Source organism: Trachemys scripta, chromosome 4 (genome assembly GCF_013100865.1).
Source record: "Trachemys scripta elegans isolate TJP31775 chromosome 4, CAS_Tse_1.0, whole genome shotgun sequence".
NCBI classification, from domain to species: Eukaryota; Metazoa; Chordata; order Testudines; family Emydidae; genus Trachemys; species Trachemys scripta.
The window spans coordinates 44902378-44930235 of record NC_048301.1 but is presented as its reverse complement, the minus strand read 5'-3'; the positions used below and the strand labels follow the sequence as shown (position 1 = coordinate 44930235).

The following is a 27858-nucleotide window of genomic DNA, read 5'->3' as shown; positions in this document are numbered from 1 at the left end:
CATGTCTTTGCTAATTAGGGTTACCATACGTCCAGATTTTCCCGGACATGTCCGGCTTTTTGGGCTCCAAATCTCCGTCCGGGGGGAGACCCCAAAAAGCCGGACATGTCCGGGAAAATCGGGACATGTGGGGCTGGCGGTGCTGGGCTGGGGGCCGGCAGTGTCGGGGGCCGGGGGGCGCCGAGGGCCAGCGGTGCCGGGGACCGGGGGGCGCCGAGGGCCGGGGGCTGGCAGTGCCGAGCGCCGGCGGTGCCGGGGGCAGGGGGCACCGAGCACCGGCGGTGCCGAGCGCCGGGGGGTCGGCGGTTCCGGGGGCCGCCGAGCGCCGGGGGCTGGTGGGTGCTGAGCGGGCCGGGAGTGCTCGGCCGGGGGCCGGGGCGGGGGGTGTTGAGAGGGCCAGGGGTGCTCGGCCGGGCCGGGGACCAGCAGTGCTGGGCGGGCCGGGGGTGCTCGGCTGGGGGCCCGGGCCAGGGGGTGCTGAGCGGGCCGGGGGTGCTCGGCCGGGGGCAGGGCCCGGGGCCCGAGCCGACCCCAGGGCCCGAGCCGACCCAGGCTGGAAACGCCGGGGGGGCCAGCCTGGGCCGCGCCTCCTCCCCCCACACCCCTCTTACCTGCTTCAGGCTCCCCGCGAATCAAATGTTCGCGGGAAGCAGGGGAGGGGGCGGAGTTGGGGCGGGGACTTTGGGGAAGGGGCGGAGTTGGGCGGGGGCGTAGGCAGGGCTGGACCGGGGCCCCGTGGAATGTCCTCCTTTTGGAGGCTCAAAATATGGTAACCCTATGCTAATACTTTGCTAACATTAATCTAAAGACTTTTTGAATTTATCACCTTAAAATTGCATTAAAATTTGATTTTGCATTTAATTTTTCCTTTGTTGTGTTGTTGTTTAAAAACTAGAAAGGGAAAAAAGCCTGGTTAAGTTGTTCACACAGGGTGTCTTTCACTGATGCATCATTAACTCCTTAACAACCTTAATTTTTTAGGCCCTGCTTCATTCAGGAAAGCATTTAAGCATGTGGTTAAATCCCACTTAATTCCACAGAATTTAAGTATCTACTTAAGTGCTTTCCTGAATAAGACCTGGACACCGTAAGGTCTAAGGCACAGATACTGCTACCACTGACTTCAGTGGCATAGGACCTGGTCCCAATTAAGGTGTCCTTATACAGTTATTGGCCTCTGAAACCTAAAGCAATTCATTGTGTGCCAGACATTTTCAACCACTTTTACTTTCTCCAAAACACAAAGAGAAATTGTTCTAATATCTATGAGTGAAAATTTAATTTTTCAGCGTTCACAACTCAAAGTATTAAACCAATTTAATGTAGCATTGGGCCCTGGCGGTGCAGCAGACGCAGCGTGGCTGGACCTGTCAGTGGGGCTATTTACAGGTGCAAAGATCTGCTTGCATGATGTCTATTGTAGAATCAGGGTCTTGAGTTCTTTTTTCCCCAAACTCTGAACTAAGCTTGGCTTATAATAATGTTTCTAGCTTCAACTACTTCTGAGCTATTAAAATACAAACTTTCAAGTAGAACAAATCAGAAAAGTGTATTTTCTTCACACTTAAGTAAATAAAATTGGATTCAAACTCCAAACATTTTTTTCAAACTTCCCATAAAATCTAGGCATAGCAGTTCCTACATACAATATGATATGTAACTGAGCAAAACATTTAAACTATTAAACAATTAGCATGGAGGAAATTCTTTCCATTTCAATTATTTTGTCAGCTGCTACACCACGATATCCTAATTTCCTTGTGGTTAATATAGAAGTACAAAGAAAATGCATATCGGTACAGTATTATGGTATGGTATGACTTGTCCATGAAATTAAGGGTGATTTTTTAAAAGTGACTTTTTGTTTATCACACACCTGACCAACAATTCCTCTCTGTCCATTTTAGCTAAAAAAACATGTATTTTCTGTTGGTATATGTGTCTCAAAATATGAGAGATTTTCTATTTATATAATAATACTGCTAATAATTTAGGCTCCAATCCTGCAAAGACTTGAGTATATACTTAATTATAAGCACATGTGTAGTTCCTTTGAGTTAGTTGCAGGACTGGAGCCATAATTCTGAAGTAAAGAAAGCTAAGAGGTTCAACCAAATCACAGACACACCTGTACACCCTCATATGATTAGAACTTCCATCTTCATATTTGTTTCACATTCGCATCCAAAGGCCCCTTCAGGATCAGATCTCCACTATGCTGGTGCTGTACAAATTAAGAGCTTAATCCTGCCCATATTTATGCAGGTATTCAAAGTTATTATGAACATAAATGGTTGCAGCATCAGGGCCTAATTAAAGAAAAGTTGAGACAACTGGTGTAATAAAAAACAGAGAAGGGACACAAGAAATTAAGACAAGGGGAAGAGTAATAGGAACATGTGGTTAAAAGACTAATTTAATTACACTGCACTGATTCTAAACTAGATTTTGTGGACTCGTTTTATTTACTTTAGATTTCTTTTAAAAAAATCTGCACACACTTTATTTTATACTGTTACTTCGAATAGTGATTACTCCGTATTTCGAGATACAAAAGTATTTATTGTATTTCCATGAAATATCATTTGTTCAAAATCTTGGTCAAAGTATTACACAAAACATCTCAGAGCAGCTGTTTTATATACTGCTGTGGAGGTATTTTAAGTCTGTATACCTACACCAGTTTTTGGACATGCTGACAAAATAACAAGGTTTCCTCCCTTCTCAACTATAGCTCTATGGAAAGTTTATGGAACATACAAAACTTGCTAGATAGCTATTTTTATCTCAGCCATCAATATATCTGAATGTCTACATGAAGTTAATATTCAGTTATTGTTTTTTCCTACTTTCTTCTCCCCTTTCCATCCCCTCCCCCACCATATAAGAATTTATTTTTCCAGGCTGAATTAAAGGGAGGAAACACAAGTAGTACATGCCCAGATCATTAATATATACTGGCAGGGACATGAAGTAAGAGTAGCAGCAGTTCAAAGTTGTTTTTAATCATATTTTTCTGGAAAGCAAGAATCGCAATGTTATTCCTAAATCAGCTAGGTTGCTTATTCCCCCCACTCCCCACTTATTATAATTTTCATTGCTCATGCATGGCTTGTATTGCACTAAACTAAGAACCAAATTACATGTCAGATGGGGGAACCCAGAACCCAGGTTTTCTGTCCTTATTCTGTTCCACCACCTGTACAGAAAGTGCTCCACAGCTGCCAACAGGTGCTTTACAAGTAGAGCTGCAGAAGAGTGTCTAGCATTGGCGGGAAGGGTATGGCCTGTGACTTTTCTTTCCCTCCTACCCTTTCTCAATTTTTGATCTTCCATCTTGCACTGGCAGGAATGCTTGGTGGTAGGGGGCCAAGCATTTGTTCACCCTACACTGTTTTTACACATTCATGTCCATTTTGGGAGAAAACTGTACTGTGCCAGAATTTGGCTCTACTTTCTTGGTCCTCACAGGACAATTTTTAATTCAGGCATTTTTCCAGCAATTGAATCACATGAATTCCAAGTTATTTGGCAAGAAATATGTTTTGATAACTTCAAGATTCTATTAGTTATCTGCGTTTCTCAAAGGATAAAAATCTTTCCTTTGTTCTCATCATTTTATTATGCACTAAGTTTTAAACAGCGCATAGGTAGTCCATTTCACCAGACAGCAGTCTGCAAAATAGCTAAGGATTGTTGCATAGTGTTCTAAAAAGCACTAAAAAGAGAGCAAACTGCAAGACTCCAATGGAACAGCTACAAACACAAGCTACATTTTTCCATTTACCATAGTAGTCATGCAAATCATTACAACATCTCACTTGATAGCCTGCCCAGAAATTGTGGTGGCCCTACTAAATTACAAGCAATCTGAGATGTGCATAGGAATAAAATATATTGCACTTTGTCACAAAACTCATGCACATTAGCTGGAGAAAGTCTGACAGTGCTATGAATAAATAAAGTTGCTAAATATCCAATCACATGCTGCAATGTAATCTAGCTATTCATATTAGATAGCTGCTGTTTACCAATTCTGATTCTATGATAAGATGGTATTTTAATACTGCTAGGGACACAGATATTCCAAAAGCATGCTCTGATTGGCCCGTGGGAACAGTTTAGAGATGTCAGATGCATCAATTAACAGTGGTGCACAAATGGAATCTCATCAGCAAATAAAGGGAATCCACACAGCCACTGTGTTAAAAACATCCTACTGATTATTTTAAAGGTTAGAAGCGACTCTCTTCCAAAGTTCCTGGTGCGCCTTGGCATCATCCTGAGGAACTGGCTGAGGGGACCCTGTGATAGCCTTGTCTGGCGACGATGAGGACGATGCCGGTGCCCCCGGAACCTCCACGTCCATTGGTGGTCCAGCAGCTTGCTCACCTGGTCCTCTTGGACCTGCAGGGTCTTACCCCCCGAAGTCTCCAGCACTGGATGGGGACGGGATACCGAGGCCGCTGGCCTCTCCAAAGTTCCCAACACTGATCGGGCAGCCTGGGAGGGTTGGGTAAACCCCCAAGGGTTCCACTGGTACCATGGCACTGGCCACTATGTTTGGGGCCATGGGACAGGTTTCAGTGCTGATAATGTAGTCAGCACCATTGGTACCAGCGGAGCAATCAGTTCCAGGCGACCAGGATCATGCCGAGCAGTGGCTTTTGTCCAACCGGTATCAGTCGCTGCGTCCCAAAGCTGACTTGTCCGAGCGAGACTGTCTTGGTCGGGCTCTCAGGGATCGATGGCATTCGGCAGAGCTGCATCGGATACCCAGCGATCCACGCCTCACGCTACTCGACTGGTACCGGGACTGTGAATGGGACCGGGAGCTACTACAAGCAAGTTGCCGGGAGGATCATCCTGAGTAGGGAGACCTTCCTTTTGGAGATGGGTGATAGCCTGGCAATTGGCAATCTCTGGTGCCCGATCGGTCCCGGGATCAGTCCTGGGCTCTTGAAGATGGTCGGGGCTGGTCCTGGAGTTCTTGCTGGATGGCATGTGCTTCAGAGGGTCTGCGCCAATCTATCGATGAGGTACACCTTGAGTCCCTCAATTGGTGCCCCCGGTGCGGGGACTGAAGAGGGCGCCGCTGAGCCTGCCTGTCCCGTCCTGAGGCGTGACAGCTGCAGGTGAGTGAATGCTGGTGGGACATCCCTCTCAATGGAGAACGATACCACTGAGGCAGGGACAAATGCATAGGTCCCAACGTGGGGTTTCCCCGAGACTGGGGTACTGCAGAAGCCAGTGAGAGCAGCACCAGAAGCATCAGGATCTCCTGAGCTGCTTGAAAGGCTTCAGGCGTCGACTGCACCTGAAGCTGGCCGGGGCCTGCACTGCTATCTGGAGTCGCAGGCAAGGCATGGGATGGGCTGCACTGCTTGACTTGAGCTGGGGCCCAACTTCCCGAGGGGGATGTTGAGCTGCCCGACATGGTCTTGGCTCACCCCCTGCCCTCTCCTTTCCTTGGTGGGAGTTAGGAGATCTTCCCCTCACAGTCTTTTTCGGCTTCTTGACTGGAGCCGTGGAGGGAGACCGGTGCTGGCTTGTGGACGGCACCGGGGAAGCACTGCGCATGGAGGCCACAGTGCTCAGTGCAGAGTCGGACCGCTGCTCCGGTGCCAGAGTGAGTGCCGACTCCATTAGGAGCACTTTTAGATGGATATCGCACTCTGTCTTCGTCCTAGGTTTGAAGGTCTTGCAGATATGGCACTTGTCACTTATGTGCCCTTCGCCTAAGCACCTTAGGCAGCTGGCATGGGGATTGCTGACAGGCGTAGGCTGTTTGCAGTGATCGCAGAGCTTATAGCCTGGGGACCAGGGCATGCCCTGACCCCCGGCTGGGTCCCATTCGGGACCAACAAAGAGTTCGAGAACTACTACTAAGGGTACGTAAGAAAACTACTAACTATGTATAATTATTTTACAGGATTTCAAAGTTTGCAAGAACAGAGAAGGAATCAATGCTAGCCGAAGCAGCAGACGTTCCAGCACCATCACTGGCGGCAAGAAGGAACTGAGAGTGGGGAGAGCTGGTGGGCACCACTCCAGAGGGCGCCAGAGCTGGTCCCCTACTGATACTGTTGAGGGAAAAACTTCCGGCACTGGTGCATATGGCGAGCACACACACCTAATATGGAAGGGACATGAGCAACGCATCTTGAAGAAAAGATGTGGTTCCACTCCAGTTCTAACACAGCACATGCCTTTTCCCTACTAAAAACTGTTTTCATTCTGGAAGGATACATACCTTTCCCAAATTGGCTGTTAAGATGTTTTGTAATTTATATTTAAAATTAGCAAGCTACAGACGCCAACGGCAGTATGTCACTCCATGGTATGCATTATTTAGTGACTGTGGTACATCTTGGATGATTTAATTCCCTTGGCCTTTATCCTTCTGCTTTGCAGTACACCTGAAGCTAGCACCCATATAATGCACAACCTGGAGTAGTTTATTGCTGTATTAAAGGGGCTGTGAACACTGTGATTATCTGACTGTCTCAGTCTTTTGGACGATATCATATTTACCTAGGATACCAATTCCCAATACCGCTAAGTTACAACCTCATCAGTGTAGAACTACAACAACAAAATGCTCCTATACCCATTATATTCATTGAGTAGGGAAAAAAACAAAAACAAATAAGTGGGGAATATAGATAACAGAAGTAGCTGGATTGTACACATTTCAAAAATGTAATTCTTTATGCTTTTGGGCCTTCTCTTGGGACAAACTCTGGCTCTGAACTCTGCATACACTCTAAAAGCTGTGGCCAGGAGGGAAGTGTGGGGTACAATTGATGCACATTAATATTTGCTCCTCAAAAAACTGTAGTTGAACCCCCCCCCAGGCTTTCTGTGCATTGTACTCTGTAGGGGATGCTCTAGTGCAGATCTGAGAGTTCAGGGAGCATCATCCATGTGTTTTAGTGCAGACTCCCCGTTTAGTGCAGAAGTCATTACACCTCCTCCTCACTGTGTGTTACTCATTTTCCTGGAATAACATAGTCACCAAGGAAACACAACAGAATGGAGATTGCTCATAGAAAATGTGGCAATAAACACGCCAGGCACTGTATAGCTGGAACACTACGTATTTATCTTGGCCTTCGTAGAGATACAGTTACAATATAAGAAATGATAATAAATATTTTACTTTGTACCTTACATTTCCTTCTATGAAATATGTCTGGCTCAAAAATCAATCAATCAATCCATCCTAAGGAAGTGTGAATTGTATTGATCTTTCTTTCCGAAAAAATTCAACAAACAAACAAACAAAAACAACTGTTATATATTTCCTTCTTAAAATCAGCTTACTTGTTGGCTAATGCAAGTTATCTGACAAGACAAATACTTCCAGCAGCCTCTAACTGACTGTAAAAAGCATTGTTTGGAGAATAATCAACGTCTGAAACACTAGGGTCCCAGCAGTCAATCTTCCATTATGAGTTCTATCCAGACTACATTTTTTTCATGGCTGCTGGCCCACTGCATCTGTGCAGACACATAAAGCTTTAACCTGTTCCCTCTCAGAAGCAGCCATAAAATGCCATTTTCAGCTTTATAGATATGGCTGTCAAAGCCCACTCCATCCATATATTGTGTCTTTCCCAGATGTAATATGTGTTAATTGGGCTCAAAAGAAAAGTGTACAGGGATGCTCTGAGCATGTTGGAAAAGATTTACATGACATTCACCTTCATTTTAAAAAATGACATTTACTTTAACTCTTGCCCATTATTCTGGTTAGCGGTGTGGTTTGGGATTAGCTAATGGGACCCTGGAGCTTCTGGCAAACATTTAATTAATCTTTTAGGTAATAAGCCAAATCAATCCTTTCCTTAGAAAAATGTGTAAAAGTGGAAAGTTCTTTTAAAAAATGCTCCGTAATGGCAGTTAGCATTCAAGTAGAATGTTATCCTCAGAGGCCTTGAATACACTGAAATAATGCATCATGCTAGAAAACATGTCAGCTCAGAAGATATTGAACACAATTTGCCCTTAGCATGGACAAGAATGTGTAAGTCCCCGCAGGTCTAAAACCCAGTCCTAGAGAGCTGCCAGGCAGCAAACATCTCCATGCTGCCATCCAGCAGCAGCTGTAACCAGCTTGTGCTCCACTACTCATGACCCACTGTGGACACAGTCCCTGGGAAGTCCCACTCAGGAGGTCTGACAGGCAGCAGCCTCATGGCTCCTGCTCCTAAACCCAAGGGGCCTTCCAGGAAGTATCCAGGTAACTGTGTGGATTTCTTGCTGCCATCACCATTCCTTCTCCTGAACAACTGGCTTCGACCTCAGTTTGATTTGGCTTTGCCTCCTGACCCAGACCCTGAAACCTGACTCAAACGCTGACCCTTGAAATCAATCCTGGCCTGGAACCTGACTGCAAACTCCTTCAAAGTGTGGCCACATATCTGGACCGAGTCTTCCTCCCAGAATTTTTTAATGAGGACCACCAAAAATTGAGGGCATTTATAAACCAATGCTGCCTACTGTTTCTACTCCACCTCCAGTCCTACCCCACTGACCAAGCAAAAAGTAGGACTCATTATTAGCCTCCCGGTGGCAGATGCATTGGATTGGGCCTCACTATTACTCAAACAAGTGAGCTAGATGCAATTCCTTTAGGCATTTTCTGCCATATTTGATGATCCCCACTGTATCCGCTCGGCAGAGGCAACCCTGTGCCAACTCCAGCAGGGGCAAGCACCAGCTTCCTCCTACGCAGCCCACTTTGGCGACTAGTCTCTGACACCAAGTGGAATGAAACGGCACAGCTCTACCAGTTCCATTGGGGACTACACAAGAAGATTAAGGACGAGTTAGCTCATGTGGAGGCCCTGATGCCTTCATCAACCTTGTCATACACATCGACAATAGGGCTCAGGGAGCAACATGAGGAAAGGAAGTGGTCTGTGTTACTTGGTACCTGTCTCCAAACCAGACCCAGACCATGCAGCTGGATAGTGCCAACTGCCATGTGGAAGTTCTGAGGAACTTTTTCACTCTGAGGAAAAAGAGTGCTGCTGCTGCCATGGGCTGTTTCCACTGGGAAGGATCTGGCCATGGTCTTGCCAACTGCCTACCCAGAGCTCAAGCAAGATGCACTTCAGGAAACTACCACATCCAGGACTAGTAGAAGGGGTTGGCCAGAATGAGCCCTGAGATAATGACCCCCTACGCTTCACTGAGACATACCCAATTCACGGTGCGCTCTCCCCATACCTCAAAGTCCAGGTCTGTGTCTGGATTCCAGGGGAACCTTACCAAATCCCACCACAGTGGGCACTGGTGCATTCCAGGGCAGTTATAGATGCTGATATGGCCCATGCCCTGGGTATTCAGGTTCAACCAAACAATCTCCCTGACCTAGTGAAAACAACAGATGGCTCACTCCTGTCATTGAGGCCAGTGACATAAAAGACAAGGCCAAGGAAAACTACAAGTGGTATGCCTGTGGTTCTCAAACTTTTGTACTGGTGACCCCTTTCACATAGCAAGCCTCTGAGTGCGACCCCCCCCTTATAAATTAAAAACACTTTTTTATATATCTACCATCATTATATATGCTGGAGGCAAAATGGGGTTTGGGGTGGAGGCTGACAGCTCACGACCCCCCATGTAATAATCTTGCGACCCCTGAGGGGTCCCAACCCCCAGTTTGAGAACCCCTGTGGTATGCTGACTGCCAGTGCCTAGAAGACCCAGCATTCATTGATGGGCAAAAAGTGTGGGTCTTAGCCCAAGACTTCTGCACCAACAAGCTGTGTTGTAAATGGGACTACCATACCATGGGCCATATTCCGTCAGCCAGGTAATCAACCCAGAGACCATGAAGCTTCAGTTACCCAGTTCTCTCAAAATATACCTAGTGTTTCACATATTCTTGCTAAAATCCTCCATTGACAATCCCTTCATCACCAGGGTCAGTCACTGCCCCCTATGGTATGGATCCAAGAACACAATGAGTACAAGGTCCTTGGACTCAAAAAATCAGACAGCTCCCTCTGGTACCTTATAGGCTGGAAGGGTATGGCCAAGAAGAGTGATCCAGGGAGCCCATCTCCCTAGTCCATGCCCCTGATCTCATGGTAGCCTTCCATGCATCCCATCCAGACAAATCCAGGCTGGTGGGAGGCATGGGTTATGTAAGACCCAGCTGGTCTACAACCTGAGCCTGTTGAGCTGTCAGGCAGCAGACATCTCCATGTTGCTACCCAGTGGCAGCTGTAAGCAGCTTGTGCTTCACCATTTGTGACCCGCTGTGGACACAGACCATGGGAAGTCCTGCCTTAGGGGGTTAGACAGACAGCAGCCTCATGGCCCCTGATTGGCTCCCCACCCTATATAATCCCGAAGGGCATTCCAGGAAGTGTCCTGGCAACAGTGCGGATTTCCTGTAGCTGCTACAATCATTCCTGCTCTTGAACTCATTACTTCAACCTTGGCTTGATTTGGACCTTGCCTCCTAACCCAGACCCTGAAACCTGACTTGGACTCTAACCCTTGGTTTCGACCCTAGCCTGGAATACAAACTCCTTCACTACTACTAGTCTCAGTTTGACCCTGCTCTGACCAAGGATTCAAACTGTTTTTGTTAGGATTTTGATAGGATGGTTACGTTTAAAAATATTAGCTAAAAAGACCTTTGGTTAACCACAGCTAGCTAACACAGGTGCTAATACCATTATGGTACATTTTACCAATGTAGACATGACTATAGAAAGTAAAGTAGAGTGAGTAGTTTCTGCATGAAAAGTGATGATGGCCTGGCCTCCTATCTACATCAAGCCCAAGGATCAGTAGGAAATACTGGCCTCAAACCTTCAGCACCTGGGCCATTCACACTGAGCGCCAGTCTCTTTGCACAATGTACTAGGTCCTCTCACTCCAGTGGCAGGACAGCCAACTTTGTGGCTGTGTTGCTATTGGCTCGCTGGTCCTTGACTGTACAGTACACTCCCTCTTTAGTCCCCAAAAGGGGGGTTAAAACATAGACTGTAAATCAATTATAAGGGGGTCACAAACTTCTGGGGAATTTTACAGCAGACATTCCAAATGAGTGGACTCATGGAAATGACTGAAAACTGGAAAGGACAGTTACCTGTTCTGTAACTGGCATTCTTTGAGATGTGTTGCTCCTGTCTATTCCACAGTAGGTGTGCATGCTTGCCACGTGCACTGGTGCTGGAAGTTTTTCCCTTAGCAGTACCCGTACTCGGGGAGCACCGCGGCGACACCTGGAGTAGCGCTTCTATATCGTGCTACAAGGGGAGCCACGGGCTCCCCCCCACACTAAGTTACTTCTTGCCAGACAACTTCAACAGAGGGGAAGGAGGGCGGGGTGTGGAATAGACAGGAGCAACACATCTCGAAGAACGCCAGTTATGGAACAGGTAACTGTCCTTTCTTCTTCGAGTGATTGCTCCTGTGCAGTCCACAGTAGGTGATTCCAAGCAATATCTGTTGGAGGTGGGTAGGAGTTCACAATAGTTCGGGACAAAGTACCGCCCTGCGAACCCGGTGTCATCCCTAGACTGGGAGAAAATCGCATAATGCGAAGTAAATGTGTGAACTGAGGCCCATGTGGCTGCCCTACAGATGTCCTGGATGGGGACATGGGTGACGTAGGCAGCTGATGAGGCCCGAGCCCTCGTAGAGTGTGCCCTGATGATTGGTGGCGGGGGAATCCCTGCCAGATCATAGCACATGCGTAAGCAGGAGGTGATCCAGCGGGAGAGCCACTGGGTGGAGATAGGCTGCCCCTTTGCCCGTTCAGCCGAGGCAATAAAGAGTTGAGAGGATTTCCAGAATGGCTTAGTCCGATCCAGATAAAAAGCCAACGCCCTACGCACATCGAGCGTGTGGAGGCGGCGTTCCTCATTAGAGGAGTGGGGCTTAGGACAGAGCATGGGGAGAAAGACGCTCTGCTCCATATGGAAGGTGGAGACCACCTTCGGGAGGAACGCTGGGTGTGGGCGGAGCTGGACTTTATCCCTGTGGAAAACCGTATAGGGGGGTTCTGAGGTTAAGGCCCTGAGTTCCAAGACATGTTTGTCAGCAGGCTGAATGGTTACCCACATCCTTACAGCAGTTTTGTAGTTCAAAGGTTTCTAGTGGAGGGGTCTCAAAGCACCAACCCTAAAAAGGATACACGTCATCCCATCACTGTTAATACACTCAGGGATCTGGTGTCGATCTTGGAACCCATATGTCATTGAGGGCAGAAGGTGGCCTAGTTCAGGGCAGCATTTCTGGTACTTTTTTTTGAGCTTTTAGGATTAGTGAGCTAGTACCTGGGTCCTGTAGGAACCCTTCTGGAAGGGCTTTGGAACTGAGGGACATACAGTGGGAGGGGCGATTATTAACCTTATTAACCTTGAGGAGGTCAAAGATGGCTCAGGGAGGCTGGGATGAATCCATTATTCTACAGGAGGGTGGCGAGCCCAGGATCTACTAGATGGCGGCTGTGAGGGCACAGACCTATATAGTCCCCCACCTTGGGGGAATAGGTCAGCATCTCCTGCTGACCTGGTCTGCAGCTGCAGCAGAAAGTCACTCGCTGGTTCTTAAAGGGGCACACACCTTTTCCTACAAGCAAAGCAGAGGGAAGCATAAGAGCCATTATTATTAACAGCTGGTAAATTGGTCAATTCTGTTGCAAATAAAGCATGAGTAAAAATTCCTGTTCCATGTTTGACAGTTGAAGTACTGCAGTGAAATGCAGAAATATAGAACACAACATGGATCTTCCAAAACACCTAAGGCATGATTACGAGGCACCACACACTAAGCTGGCATTGCACCTTGCACACGTCCATGGAAATCTCACACTTACAAGTGGATCTTCAGAAAGGGAGAATTTGGCTTATGATACATATAAAATTAGCTGGATGGTGTTATAGGAGTAACCCAGTATTTATACTGCTATGTCTGAGTTATTAAAAATATGACTAAGGTCTTTACGATGCATGTACATCAGACTTGGTTTGAAAGCAATAGGAAAATAAATCAAAGAATCTCTTAAATGACGTAAGCTTAGTGCTGCATTTTACCCTGGAATTCTGTATCGTATTACGTTTCATCATTTTAATTCCCTTGTTGCCCATCTGCCAGATTTGGTTTATTTTTGTTGAGCCTGCTTAAAAACTGAGGGGAATGTTCCTATTGCACTACTATGATGTCCTCCTACACTAGATCTACTGTAGGTAATTAGCATTATTTTAGCTATTTCACAGTAAAGGTAATATATGTAGATTTAATGCACCTGTGACAGGTGCAAGCATGCTATTCATAATAATTTGGCATTGATGCAACAATATATTGCTACCACTTATCCATGTGGCTTCCGGAAGCAGCGGCATGTCCCTGCTCCGGCTCCTACATGTAGGGGCAGCCAGGGAGCTCCGCATGCTGCCCCCACCCCAAGCGCTGTCCCTGCAGCTCCCAATGGCCAGGAACCGCGGTCAACGGGAGCTGCAGGGGCGGTGCCTGCGGACAGGGCAGCAAGCAGAGCAGGAGGGGGGACATGCCGCTGCTTCTGGGAGCTGCTTGAGGTAAGCGCTGCCTGGAGCCTGCCCCCCTGCTTCCCTCCCATGCCCAGGGCCGTCCTTAGGATTTATGGTGCCCTAGGCGGGATTATTAAACTGGTTCCCCTATGCCTGACTTGCTCTTAGCAACAAAAACATAAGCTTACAGTATTGGAAAACTTGCCACATGCACGTTATTAAACCCAGTTTAACTTAAGCACACTGTAATGCTGATGGACTAGCACTAAAGAAGTAGTGCTATAGAAAAAATTCTGGTTTGACAGAATGATGCAAATAATATAATTTTTTAAATTTGTCAACATTTTATTGGAAATTTACATGAAGAGGAATTGAAACAAGGATTTGTTTTTAATTAAAAGCAATCTTTCTGGCTTTTTTGGCTGCAAAATCAGTAATAATGTCATTGTATGACAAAGACAAAGTGATGTCTTGTTCAATTGCAAGAACAGCAAGACCAGTCAAGCGTTCCTGACTCATTGTAGAGCGGAGATAGTTTTTAATGAGCTTTGGTTTTGAGAAACTCCATTCTCCTGATGCTACCGTTACAGGAATTGTCAGTAGAATACGAGTGGCAACGTACACATTAAGATACATGTCAACAAGTTTGGTGGTATGAATAAACTGTACAATGTCCATCACCGATTTTGCATGTGGCAACATTGGTGACAGTGTACTCAAATCTTCATTCAGTTCAAGTCCATTTAAATCAAAACTATCACCATGCTTCAGGAGGCTCTCTAGGTTCTTGCACTGTGACCTTGAGCTAGTGTGAAGACACCTCACAAGGCGCTCCGCCCTGACTGAGACACAGTAGAGTTGGAAACCCATGTCATTTTTACAAAGCCACTTTTTAGTTTTAAATGTATAGTGGGCATCAGTCTTAATGTTAGTTACAACTCTATATCAACCTTCTACTGTAAATAGATCAATGGCATTATGAAGTTTAATAAGCTTTAATAAGGTTTCCAAGCAGTGGGAAAATATAACCCTAGTTTTACTTCTAGGTAAAGCACAAAGTGACCAAAATGAAGTCAGCACAGAATCATCTCATCTAGATTAAGGTAGCACAGAAATGTTACAGAAGTCTTATTGTGCCTTATTTTTGTTTGGAAAGACATTAGCAATAGCAGCACATTTTGGGCACTGCCAGAAATACATGATAAATGCCTCTAAAGCTCCATCAGAAACTGACATTTTCACAGCTTTAGCATGATCTGCTGCACAGATTCTTCACAAGGAAGTGTCCCTGGCCTTTTAAACTCATATTATCCATGTATTTACTTTATGAAAGTTGGACAAAACATTGTGAAAACGTAAGACATTGGCTGCCCAACCTCTGGCAAAAGCAAAAGCTATACTGACTCACTGGAAAAAAAAGCAAGAGAATCTTAGTACAACATATGGTCACTCTATACCAGGGGTCAGCAACCTTTCAGAAGTGGTGTGCCAAGTTCACTGTAATTTAAGGTTTCCCATGCCAATAATACATTTTAATGTTTGTAGAAGGTCTCTCTCTATGTCTATATTATATAAATAAACTATTGTTGTATTTAAAGTAAATAAGGTTTTTAAAATATTTAAGAAGCTTCATTTAAAATAAAATTAAAATGCAGATCTTACCAATTTAGTGTGATCCTTGCCTGGGATCCTTGTCTGGGGTTCCAGCCACCAGCCCCGCTCAGCCCACTGCCAGTCTGGGGTCCAGCCACTGGCCCTGCTCAGCCCACTGCTGGTCTGGGACTCCATTCACTCAGCCGGCAGTGGGCTGAGCAGGCCGGTGGCGGGCTGAGCAGGACCGGCGGGGGGCTGAGTGGCTCAGTCCGTTGCCAGTCTGGGGTGCTGGCAGCACTCAGCCTGCTGCTGCTCTGGAGTTCTGGCTGCTGGCCCCTTGCCAGTCGGGGTCCCAGCCGCTGGCCCCGCTCAGCCCCCTACCGGCCCCGCACAGCCCGTCGCCGGCTGAGTTAATGGAACCCCAGGCTGGCAGTGGGTTGAGTGGCTCAGCCGGGGTCTCAGCTGCCGGCCTGCTCAGCCCGCTGACAGCCTGGGGTTCCTTGGGGGTCCCCAGGCCAGCAGCGGGCGCTGGGTGGGGCCGGCAGCTCGGACTCCGCCTGGCAATGGGGCAGCAGCCGGAACCCCAGAGCAGAGGTGGGCTGAGCCACTAACCCCACCCCTGCATGCCATCAAAAATCAGCTCACATGCCACCTTTGGCATGTGTGCCGTAGGTTGCCGACCCCTGCTCTATACACTAGTAAGGAGATGAGCATATTACAGTTGTTACAGGGCTCTATTTAGGAGTAACAGGGCTATAGGAAAGTCAGTCAACATTTTTTGTTTCTCTGATGAAAACTGGCCCACTCCCTGCCAAACTTGTCACAAATAATTGTCAACAACTTAATTTTCTGTTTTTGGCTAAGATATTGATTTTTTTAAAAAAATATTGAAATTGAATTCAGGATTGTTAGCAAGCATTTTTGGCAAATCTAAATGGCAACACAATACTGCTTTCATGCTAGGCTCACCCCCCAGCCTGCTGGTCCAACAGCTGCAGTAGAGAAGGAGATAGGTGGAAAACTGCAGGACCCCAAAATCCACCTCTTGGGGTGCATAGTAGCAACAGCAGCAGCAAACCCTCAGGTACGATCACACGCCAATGGGCACCATTGCCAGCCCAATGGACCATGGTGAAGTTAGCACAGCATCTGATCTCAGGGACGGGGCACCCATGGAGCCACAGCAGCTCATCCTGCCCTGTGCAGCTCCCCCCGGATGAGATGGATCACTGCCAACCCAGGGGAGAGACGCGCTCCCCAGCTAGGGTGACCAGATGTCCTGATTTTACAGGGCCAGTCCCGATATTTGGGGCTTTGTCTTACATAGGCACAGATTACTCTCACCTAGGGTGACCAAACAGCAAGTGTGAAAAATCAGGATAGTGGAGTGGGGGGGGGGGGTAATAAGAGCCTATATAGAAAAAGATCCAAAAATTGGGACTGTCCCTATAAAAGTGGGACATCTGCTCACCCTACCCCAACCCCCGTCCTGATTTTTCGCACATGCTATCTGGTCACTCTATCCCCAGCCCAGCCGTGTGTGACCATTCCAATCCTGGCTGGCTGCTGAGGAAGTGAGTTACTTTCACTTTCATTCCTTCCCCCACCCCCAGCACCTCACCCAACCCAGCCCTGCTGGAGGGGAGAGGGGAATGCTCCTTGGGGGGAAGAGGGGGGAGAAGAATGGACGTTATGGGGGACAACAAAGGATACTGGTGCCAGAGCCGCTGAGCCTGCCTCACCTCACGCTGGGGGAAAGTCACACTCACAGGTGAGTTCCTTCCCCCACCCGTACCCGTACCCTTCCCAGAGACCCCAGCAGCCAATCCCCTCCCTCAGACTGTGCTGCATTCGGCTCTCTCTAGGACCCAGCAGCCCGGCTCTTACATGCTCCACTGCTTCCCGTCTATCCAGGCTCCGGGCAGAGCGGTGCCCCCAGGTAGCGTGGTGCCCTAGGCGGCTGCCTGTTCTGCTATGGCTAAGGACGGCCCTGCCCATGCCCCAACCCCTGCCCCACCCCGATCCCCCTCCCGCCCTCCAAACCCATCCATCTCAGCCCGGAGCAACCTCCTGCACATCCAACCCCTCATCCCCAGCCCCACCCCAGAGCCCGCACCCCATCCCCCTGCCCCAGCCTGGAGCTCTCTCCTGCACCCTCAACTCCTCATTTCTGGCCCCACCCCATAGCCCACACCCCAGCCAGAGCCCTCACCCCTTCCCACACCCCAACTTCATGGCCCGCCATACAATTTGCATACCCAGATGTGGCCCTCAGGCCAAAAAGTTTGCCCACCCCAGTCTATGGTGTAGTCAAAAGAAGGCAATAGCCATGGCCATATTTGAAATTCCTGCCTCTTCACACCTTTTCTGAAACCTACCCCTTGATCTTACGGATCCAGACATTAAGTACATGTACAGGACAGAATACTATGAAGAAAGTGCACAAGTAGGTAATTATACAAAAGATTATGGAGAAAACAACATCTCAAAAACTAACAATAGGTCAGAACCTCAGCTAGTGTAAATTGGTGTAGCTCCACTAAGGTCAATTGAGCCACACTAACTAACAGCAGATGAGATGATCTGGCCCTAAGAATCTTTATGTTCAGTTGTACTTGACTATGTCTCAAGAGTGCCTTAACTTTCTACTGACTATTGTTGATATGACATTATATGCTCTTCCATAAGACTTTACTTAACATGTCATTTAAAATTTGTTTGGTCTTATAGTCAATGCCAAATCTGAGATATAAAAAGAAAAAATTGGCAATCGTAAAATATCTCAGAACATGCATCACACTCAGCTGACACTTGAACACTGTTTATGTGCAAAAATCACAAGTTTCCTAATGTGATTAACAATAGCGGTAAAAAGGCATTTATATGTCAAACCATTTTTTCCTCCATAATTAGGCAGTATTTACATACATTTTAGAGACTGCCAGTGTTGGCCTTAAAGATTTGACTTACAAAATAAATATATGCATTTTAACATATTTAAGTACCTGAGTCTCTGCACACAAGTGAACTGCAATTTATCATGTAACATTCTCCATACATTTTTCAGCAAACATTACATACTGCTCTGTTACTCACAGATGACATATTCTTTCTATCATGTGTGACTAAGAAGGAAGTTTTTTAAAACATGATTGAAGGGATCAGTGAGGTCAACACTGGGTTACACTGTATTTGTGCCATGACAGCTTTCTCTGTTTCAATGCATACTGAACCAATATCCTTGCAAAGAAAATGTGCAAGCTATATTTTCTTTGCCATTATAGTAAAATGCTTCTCAATAAACGTGTTTTCACAAGAAGTTTGCCCACTCATGTGTCCCAGAGCTGTTGTAATCTTCATTGCTCAGGCTGATCTAAGAGTAGGGACATTATTCTAATTCTTGACATGTTTAAAGTTCTCTAATGAATAAAGCTAACAGTTTATGGCTGCTTGGACTGTCACTCGATTGCCCCAAGGTCTTTAAGGTCTTTAAAACAGGCCTCCTAGTTTGTGTTTAACTACCTTGTCCACAGAGGTCTGAAGAGTAGAGCAGATCAAAGATGTGCTGGGAACATAAAGAGCAGCTGTCCTTCATTTACCGTTAATTAACTACATCTGACCCGATCCTTTATGACCTCCTTGTCACACATTCAACAGCTATAAGCCTTATGACCTGTCCCTAAGTACTGTACCATTGCACAAGTTTCAAGGAAATATAAATCTAAAAATATTAAATGTGGGACAGGAAAGAAATCTTTGGTCTCACACCACGGGGTTGCTGTTTGAGGAAATACAAGGCTTGACTCTGGATTTATATGCAACTATCACAGGCTGCTCAGTTGTTTGGGGAGTCAAAATAGTCTTTCAAAACTGGATGATTCTGGAATTTAGAGTCTACATTTTATCTAGCTATTTTATTTATCGGTCATTGTATGTTACCTATCACTGAAGGATGAGAGTAAAAATGACAACAGGGATGCCTAAAGCAGATTTAAGACAAGGGCCATATCTGGAAATACTGTCCGGGATTCTGTGCTGGAGCCTCAGCACAAAGTCCTGGGGAAATAGGACCAAAGGTGGCTTTAAGCCACCTTTATGCTCTTCAGATTCTTGATGGCTGTGGTGACCAGTTCAGCCGCAGTGTAAACTAGAGCCTCTAGAAGCTTCTCTACTTTAGGATACCCTTCCATACTGGGCTGCTTATGCCCACCACAGCTGAAAATCCCCCCCCAACCCTAACATGCCCCCTCCTGTACCCAACATATTCCTTTTGCTGGGGCTTGTGAGGGGGTCTACATAGGGTTGCCTGTGGCTATCATACACATTCCTGGTGTTGGGGAAATTCTCTCCTGGTACGATAAGGAGTTTTTATGGTCCCTGTACTACTCTTCAGTGGCAAATAGGTGCCAAGCAGAAAGGTGAATCCTTCCTAACATCTCCTTTTCAGTTACCAACAGGAGGGACTGCTTCAGGAAATGGGGATTCACTGTAATGATGCAGACGGACTGAAATAGTTATAGATTTCATAACAAGCTGCATGGACAGAGATGGGAGTTACATAATTCATAAAATTGATACAATTACATAGATGAGAGTAATATGTTTCTATTTACCATTCCTGAAATTATTCTAGCAAATTATTGACAGGGTGATTAGGAAGGCAAATACCTCCTCTACAGGCAATAAAGGCTAGGGGGCATAACCTCAGCTGGTGTAAAAGGGCATAGTTCTACTGAAGACAATAGAGTTACATCCCTTTACGCTAGCTGAAGATCTGGTCCTAAGAATCTGGCCCTTTATGTTCAGGTCTACTTGACTTTGTTTCAAGATTGCCCTCACTGGTTCTATGGTTAAAATCAAAATGATCTTAAAGATCAAAGAAGTAAGTCCACCACAACACTGGCTTGGTCTGACATCTTACTACTATGAAATGGAATTTACAAATCCAAATAAGGCCAGTGCTGGATTGGGGAGAGCCATGCTGACAGCTGTGGGGATCCTGGTTCCCGCTACATGCCCTGGGCGGACGGGTTGGGGGGCAGGGTCACTAGATGGGGGGAAACATTTGGGGGCCTGAGAGCAGGGACACGGCTGCTCAGGCCCCCTGCCCAGGGCAGGAGGAAGGTTCTCCGCGGCTCCACACAGCTGCCCACCTGGCTCTTATCGTGGCTGGGCTGTGGCTCTATTCTGCGCCCCCAGCTGGAGCCGGGTTGGGAAGAGCTGTGCTGGCAGCTATGGGAAGCCTGGGTCGCTCCACCTGCCCTGACCAGGGGGGAAGGGGAGGGACACTGGGAAGGAGCTGCTCGAACCCCATGCTCAGGGCAAGTGGAGGGTCTGCCACGGATCCCCACAGCTGCCAGCGTGGCTGTCCCTGACCCAGCTCTGGCTGGGGAGGGGGGCAGCTTGGAACTGCAGCCTGGCCATGGTAAGAGCTGGGGGGGCAGCTGTGGGGAGCTGCAGAGGACCCTCCATCTGCCCTGGGCGGGGGGCCCGAGCAGCCCTCGGGCAGCTCCACAGATCTCCCCCTTCTCTCCGACCAGGCCAGCGTGGAGCTGTGGCAGACCCTTCACCTGCCCACGGTGCGAGTGGGGGCCTGAGAGCAGTCCCTGGCCGTGTCCCCGCCCCCTAGGCTCCCAGCCCATCTGAGGGCAGGTGGAGGGTCTGCGACTCCATGTGGGCGCCCTATAGCTGCCCATGCGGTTCTCCCCGGCGGAGGTGAGGGGATGCCTCAGAGCCTCAGTCCAGTCCCCAGTGGAGAGCCCTGCAAATCCACAGATAATTTCTGCGGATAGCGGATCGCATGCAGATACACATTTGTGTTTCCGTGCAGGGCTCTAATGATAGCCAAAGAGGAAGTTCTATTCCATCCAGACCAGCAGTTTGCTTTTGGAAAATGTAGTGATGATAATAATTTGTTAGTGTGGATGGCCATGCTGTGGTATAACCCTTCCCTATCCCCACCTACCCAGAAAAGTTTCCAAACCCTGAGCCTGTTCAATGGAAGATTATCTAAAATTGTCTGGGGACAGTTCCTGCAGCCCTCATGAAGGCATAAATCCCACAGACGCCAATGGAAACTTTGCCTACACAAGGTCTGAGGGATCAGGCACTTTGTGAAAGATTCATATCTCTGCTCTTCCACTCACTTTTTTTTGTATAGGTGCCCAAACATTCAGTAGTCTGCCTGGTATCCTTCCTGATGGTGTCTGTGCAGATAATGCCCTATAAATCCAACCAGCACTGCAGCATCAATAAATGGGTTTTGTGCATCATCAGTAGCTAATAAGTGGTTTAGTGCACTGCCTCCCTCCAACATCCTTGTACTGTCATTCTAGGGCTCTCATCAGTTCAGGAAGCTGTTGAGTGAGACATTTTGAGATTACATATTCTGCTACATGATTTAACATAGTTACTGATAATTAGCCACATAGGGCCTGATCTAAAGCCTGTTGAGGTCAATGGAAAGTCTCCTTGAATTCACCGTGTTTTGGTTTAGGCCCCTATTCCCAAAGCATTAACTGAAAAAGATAAAATTAACTAAAAGTTACATTAATGAAAGGAGAGACTTTGAAAGCTGATACTGCAGCTTAAACTGTCCCTAGATGTCTTTCTGTATAAATCAGTTCTTATGTAATCTTTTTGTCAAACACGAGTCCAGTGCCTTGCCCACAACTGTCAATCTTTCAGTCCTTTCCTAACAAAGTTCCAATCAATTACATCTCTAAACAAGTTAATACACTTTCAAAGGTAGTCATGCAAATGTGTATATACTGGTAAGTATCATTGCTAAACATAAACATGATCCTTTTTATAATGGTTTATTTTAATTCATTGACATTTTACTATATCATAAAAACTACTCAAGAGATTCTTGGAAAAAATTAACTGGTAACCTATTAAAGGACCATTATAATTTAATGGGAATAACTTACCCTTTTGCTTAAAAAAATATTTGGCAAGCTCTCTTGATTCAGACTTTATGGTGACTATCTTGTTTTGTTAGTTGAAGAATTCTAAATAGGGTTGCCAACTTTGGTTGGATGAATTCCTGGAGGTTTCATCACATGACATTATCTTTATAATTAAAGATTAATCTTCAATTCCTGGAGACTCCAGAACAATCCTGGAGAGTTGGCAACCCTAATTCTAAAGAAAGCAAAACTAAAAAGCAACCAATATGTACTGATTTTTGTCTTTCACAGTTAGGGCCAAATTTAGCTCATTGGCCTCAATAGAAGGTGTCTACATGTCTCTGGGTATAATTTGCCCTCAAGAAAAGATTAACTGTGTATAAGGCCATAGATGAATTCAGCGATTCTACTTGTATTAGCTCTCAGCACGTCTGGATAAACAATTTTAGCTAAAGGTATTGACTTAATGACAAACTGAAAAAAAAATTCCTTGTACTGTATTATATGTGAGCATTAGAACTTAAAATATTTCCTACAATATTTAAAACTGTGCTAATGGTTCAGTCTTTAAATCAGGAAAAGATGGAGGAAGCTGCAAGCCAATATCTTTTCTTAATGCCAATATTCCATTTTTTGTGAAAATACAGAAAAAAAATTGAACAATTGCTTCAAAATGTAAGTTACAAACATTAAACTGGGTTTAAGAACATAGTTTCTAACAGTAACAACATTTAGCTAGACAGTATTCCAAAAGTAGACATGCCCACTACTTGTCATTGAGTATTGAGTATGTACAGTAACTAGCAAAGGGTTGTGGCTAATAGCCGACTTCCGTCTTTCAAAGAATGCCCACTAATCAATGTGAATGGTAAACCTTCTTCTATACTAAGAGCCAGGAAGCATTACTAATACACAAACTTTATTCTTCAGAAATCAATCCTCCTTTCTAAAAAGATACAAAATAGTTGGCCCAAACTGTATTGTTGAAAGCTATAATTATCCATTAGTTATTTCAAGCTGAATATATACTTCCCACTTCAGTTAAAGAGGTTTTTGTCTAAGAAAAGGAATAAACTGTACTACCAGTCACAGTTAAGAGGGAAACTGTGTGTAGGTATATATACACCCAAGAAGCATAAAAATATAGTGGTGTTACAAAACAGCATTCCATACTTTTACCTTTCTTTACATTTTATCAAACATTACTAATAGGTCAACAGCAACCATAAATATATTTATTCTTTCAACTACATTTTGAACCATCAACATAATGTTATAATAAAAAATCTGGAATAGAGAACATGCTCATGCAACTGTAAGTGGTGGGTCCTTTGTCCGGCAAGCCAGAAGAAAAAGAGTTGTTACCATTATAAGGTAGTTGGTGGCAGAGTGGGAAGAAGGCGAAGGAACATGAAGTGGCTGGGCCAGGTGGAGGGGCATTGCCCTTCCAGATGACCATAGGAGGGAGGTAATTATACCATAGGCAGTTCCAGAGAAGACCTCTCTCCCTGGGACTGGGGACCAAAATTGGGGAAACAGGAACAACACAGGCAGGGCAAGATTTCCACCTTATGCGCCCCTAGGTACAGCATTTTCAGCACCCCCACCAGCACCTACAGCTGACTTTTGAGTTGCACACAGTTTTAGAGAGATAAGGTGCCCCTGGCATGTGCCTGCTGTGCCTAATTGGAAATCCAGCCCTGAACACAGGGTGGCTGCAGCCAACGTGCCAGCAGATATTGCAGACAGGCCTGGCCCAGGTTGGCCAAGATCCTAGCTGAAATTTGGGAAGCTGAGGAACAGCCCAATATGGCCGTGTCCAAGATTCATGTGGAAATTGGGGAAACTGTGACACACCCCAGTATTGCTGCAGCTAAGACCTCAGCCGAACTTGGTGAAACTGAGGCATGGATTCCACATTACATGTCAAGCAACCAGGAGGCTGAGGCATATAACAGTATTCCTGCCAGCAAGTTAAAGAAGTATGGATTGGATGAATGGACTATAAAGTGGATAGAACGCTGGCTAGATTGTCGGGCTCAACAGGTAGTGATCAATGGCTCAATGTCTAGTTGGCAGCCGGTATCAAGCAGAGTGCCCCAGGAGTCGGTCCTGGGGCCGGTTTTGTTCAACATCTTTATTAATGATCTGGATGATGGGATTAATTGCACCCTCAGCAAGTTTGCAGATGATACTAAACTGGGGGGAGAGGCAGAAACGCTGAAGGGTAGGGATAGGGTCCAGAGTGACCTAGACAAATTGGAGGATTGGGCCAAAAGAAATCTGATGAGGTTCAATAAGGACAAGTGCAGAGTCCTGCACTTAGGAAGGAAGAATCCCATGTACCGCTACAGGCTGGGGACCAACCGGCTAAATAGCAGTTCTGCAGAAAAGGACCTGGGGATTACAGTGGACAAGAAGTTGGATATGAGTCAGCAGTGTGCCCTTGTTGCCAAGAAGGCCAAAGGCATATTGGGCTGTATTAGTAGGAGCATTGTCAGCAGATCGAGGGAAGTGATTATTCCTCTCTATTCAGTACTGGTGAGGCCATACCTGGAGTATTGCATCCAGTTTTGGTCCCCCCACTACAGAAGAGATGTGGATAAATTGGAGAGAGTCCAGCAGATGGCAATGAAAATGATTAGGGGGCTGGGGCACATGACTTACGAGGAGTGGCTGAGGGAACTGGGGTTATTTAGTCTGGAGAAGAGAAGAGTGAGTGGGGATTTGATAGCAGCCTTCAACTACGTGAAGGGGGTTCCAAAGAGGATGGAGCTAGGCTGTTCTCAGTTGTGGCAGATGACAGAACAAGAAGCAATGATCTCAAGTTGCATTGGGGGAGGTCTAGGTTGGATATTAGGACACACTATTTCATTAGGTGGGTGTTGAAGCACTGGAATGGGTTACCTAGGGAGGTGGTGGAATCACTATCCTTAGAAGTTTTTAAGGTCTGGCTTGACAAAGCCTTGGCTGGGATGATTTAGTTGGCGTTGGTCCTCCTTTGAGCAGGGGATTGGACTAGGTGACCTCTGAGGTCTCTTCCCACCCTAATATTCTATGATTGTTTACAGAGGATTGCCATGGATATTGCGGGACACCTCAGTCAAGGGACCATGACTCACCGCACACACTCAGGCCGGGCAGAGACAGAAAGCTGTCCCTGGGGAAGGAACATAGGATTAACCCAAAAGAGGGGAGATGGTTTCCTCATATTCACACAGCCCGGGGTAGAGATAAAACTCCAGAAAAGCAGGGTATAGCGAGGGTGAGGGAGCATGAATCCCTTCCTCACCTGACACTGGGTAATTAAAGCCCAGGTGTTACAGCTTACTTAAGACCAGCTTTGCATGTAGTGGACCATTTGGATGCACTTTTGTTTGTCGCAAAGGTTGATTACACAGATACAAGACTATTGACTTCATTGCATGTTGGCTGGTAGGTTAGGAATACTGCAGGCAAATGAAATATAGAACACCCCCTGCCCACTAGGCTCGCTTGTCTGGAGATAAGTTAGAAGGCAAGTATCTCTCTATTCACTGTTAAGAAGCTGGCAGGATCATGGAAGTTGGAGAGGGGGGCTGAGGCATGAATGATTACTTTGCATGAAAGAAAAGTTTGGCCATCTTCAATATCTCACCGCAGGTGGTGCCCTTGGGGTGCATGTTTTACACTTGGCAGTGGGCTGCCTCCTCAGTCACAGCCAGACCCAATTTATTGAAGAAAAATTAAGAAATGGAGGTTTTTACAATTCCTTAGTCCGGGCAACAGAGTTTCCTTGAAGGGAGGTTGGGGTGCCACAGTGAGAGCTGAAAGTTGAGTGGTGCTCACTGGATCTGGGCAAGGATGGGAGCATAACCTAAGGAAGCTCATTCCCAGGGGCAAGGGAAGTGATTCAGGCAGGGGTCCACAGTGGTAACATCCAGTTCTTCAAGTCACTCAGAGTCTGGAGTGGGTGGATTTTGAGAGCTGGTGCAGGGAACCCACAAGGAGCCTATCTGGGTAGTGAGGCCTCGGGAAGCCTTTAGTGTCCAATTTCATCTGATTGCAAAGCAACTATCACCTTGGTCATTCAGGTGTATATTGGGAGTAGGGGGGAATTTATTCCATTTTGCTATCAGAGTTAATAAAGTGTTTGAGGAGAAAGTATTTAGAATGTAGGTGTTGGAATTTGGGGATCTGTAGAAGAGATCTGACTCTCACAGTGTCAAAAACCCAACTGGGGGATGGCAATACTGCAAGAGTGGGCTTGTCTACACTGGCAATTTAGAGCACTGCAACTTTCTGGCTCAGGGGTGTGAAAAAACAACCACCCCCCCCCCCCGCCTCCGAGCGCAGCAAGCTTCAGCACTGTAAAGCGCCAGTGTAGACAGTGCACCAGCACTGGTAGCTGCGCTCCCAGTTACTAGCAATGAACTATTATTAAGAGGAGTGGATCACTTGAATATAAAACAAGCCATGGTACCAGGAGTGAAGGAAGTGATAAAAAGAACTAGAAGAAGTTAAAAAAAATGGAGGTAAAATTTACTCAGAAGAGAAAAAACAAATCTGAATGAAATAAGATGGATCACTGAAGAGTTCCCACATTTCTAAAAATGTCGAGAAATGCTGCAGAAAATTGGAAAGGTTTAAACAAGAATTTGATTTATTTTTGAGGGCATCGGGATCTACTCATAAGGAAGATGGACAAAAGGTTGCCATCTTTTTTTGAATATTGCAAATACTGAAGCAATTTCATTATATAATTCATTTGATCTTAATGCTAGAGAATGAGCTGACTATGAGTTTTGTCTTAAAAACAAAACAACACCACCACCACTGTTTACCAAAAAGAAACGAAACATCAGAAAAATTCCAGTTTCACTCAAGAAATCAAATGAAGGCATAGGCTCAGGAATTACAGATGTGGGGGGTGCTGCGGAACCCCCAGATTTTGTGCGGGGTCCTGGCTGTTGACCCCACGCCCCGGGCCCCGGGGGTGCTGGCCCCGCGCCCAGAGCTCTGCTCCCCACCCAGCGTCTGGGGTCCTGTCTGCCGCCAGCCCCGCACCTGAGGCTCCTCTCCCAGCCCCATGCCCGGGGTCCCGGCTGCGGGACCCATGGCCAGGGCTCTGCTCCTGGCCCCACATGCAGGGTCCCAGCTGCAGGACCCATGCCCAGGGCTCGGGTCCCAGCCCCATGCCCGGGGTCCTGGCTGCCACCAGCCTAACACCCGAGGCTCCTCTCCCAGCCCTGGGCTGAGGGTCCCGAGCCCAGGGCTCTGCTCCCAGCCCCGCACGCAGGGGCCCAGCTGCAGGACCCATACCCGGGGCTCTGCTCCTGGCCCCAGCTGTGGTCCCAGCCTCAGCCTCCTTACCCCCGTCTGCATCCCCCCACCCTCCCGGAGCCACGGCCCGGTGCTGGCCCCAGCTCTGGGGAGAGGGGGCATGGACAAGGATAAGGGGGGTGCAAAGCAAAAAGTTTGGGGACCACTGGCTTTCAGCACCCCCACTGTAGTGTTCCAGCACCACTGAATGAAGGAAGAGACTTTTGAATCATTTTTAACAGATCTCAAGATAAGTCGTCAGACATGTAACTTCCAGAATCTATCAATAGGAAGTAAGGCTACAATTTAGTCATGGGTATTTTTAGTAGAAGTCATGGACAGGTCACAGGCAATAAGCAAAAATTCATAGCCCATGACCTGTCCATGACTTTTACTAAAAATACCCATGACTAAATCTTGAGGGGTGGGAGCACTGCTGGGGAGGAGGCCACTGCTCGGGGCCAGCAGCACCAGCTGCCGGGGGCCGCCGAGCAGCTGCTGCTCCAGCCTTCCCAGGACTGCTGCTGGGGGCT

General features: G+C 46.7%; 1 protein-coding gene across 6 annotated transcripts in view; it reads right to left on the bottom strand.

The window, feature by feature from the left end:
• SLC25A21 (solute carrier family 25 member 21) overlaps nucleotides 1–27858 on the bottom strand; it is a 369071-nt gene that overhangs the window by 145318 nt on the left and 195895 nt on the right. The window contains exon 1 of one of the 6 annotated variants that reach the window (XM_034768601.1): nucleotides 7170–7249. The exons of the other annotated variants lie outside the window; for them this stretch is intronic. The gene's annotated coding sequence lies outside the window, so the exon portion shown is untranslated. Of the gene's footprint in view, nucleotides 1–7169; nucleotides 7250–27858 lie in introns of those variants that run through there. 6 annotated transcript variants of the gene reach the window in all.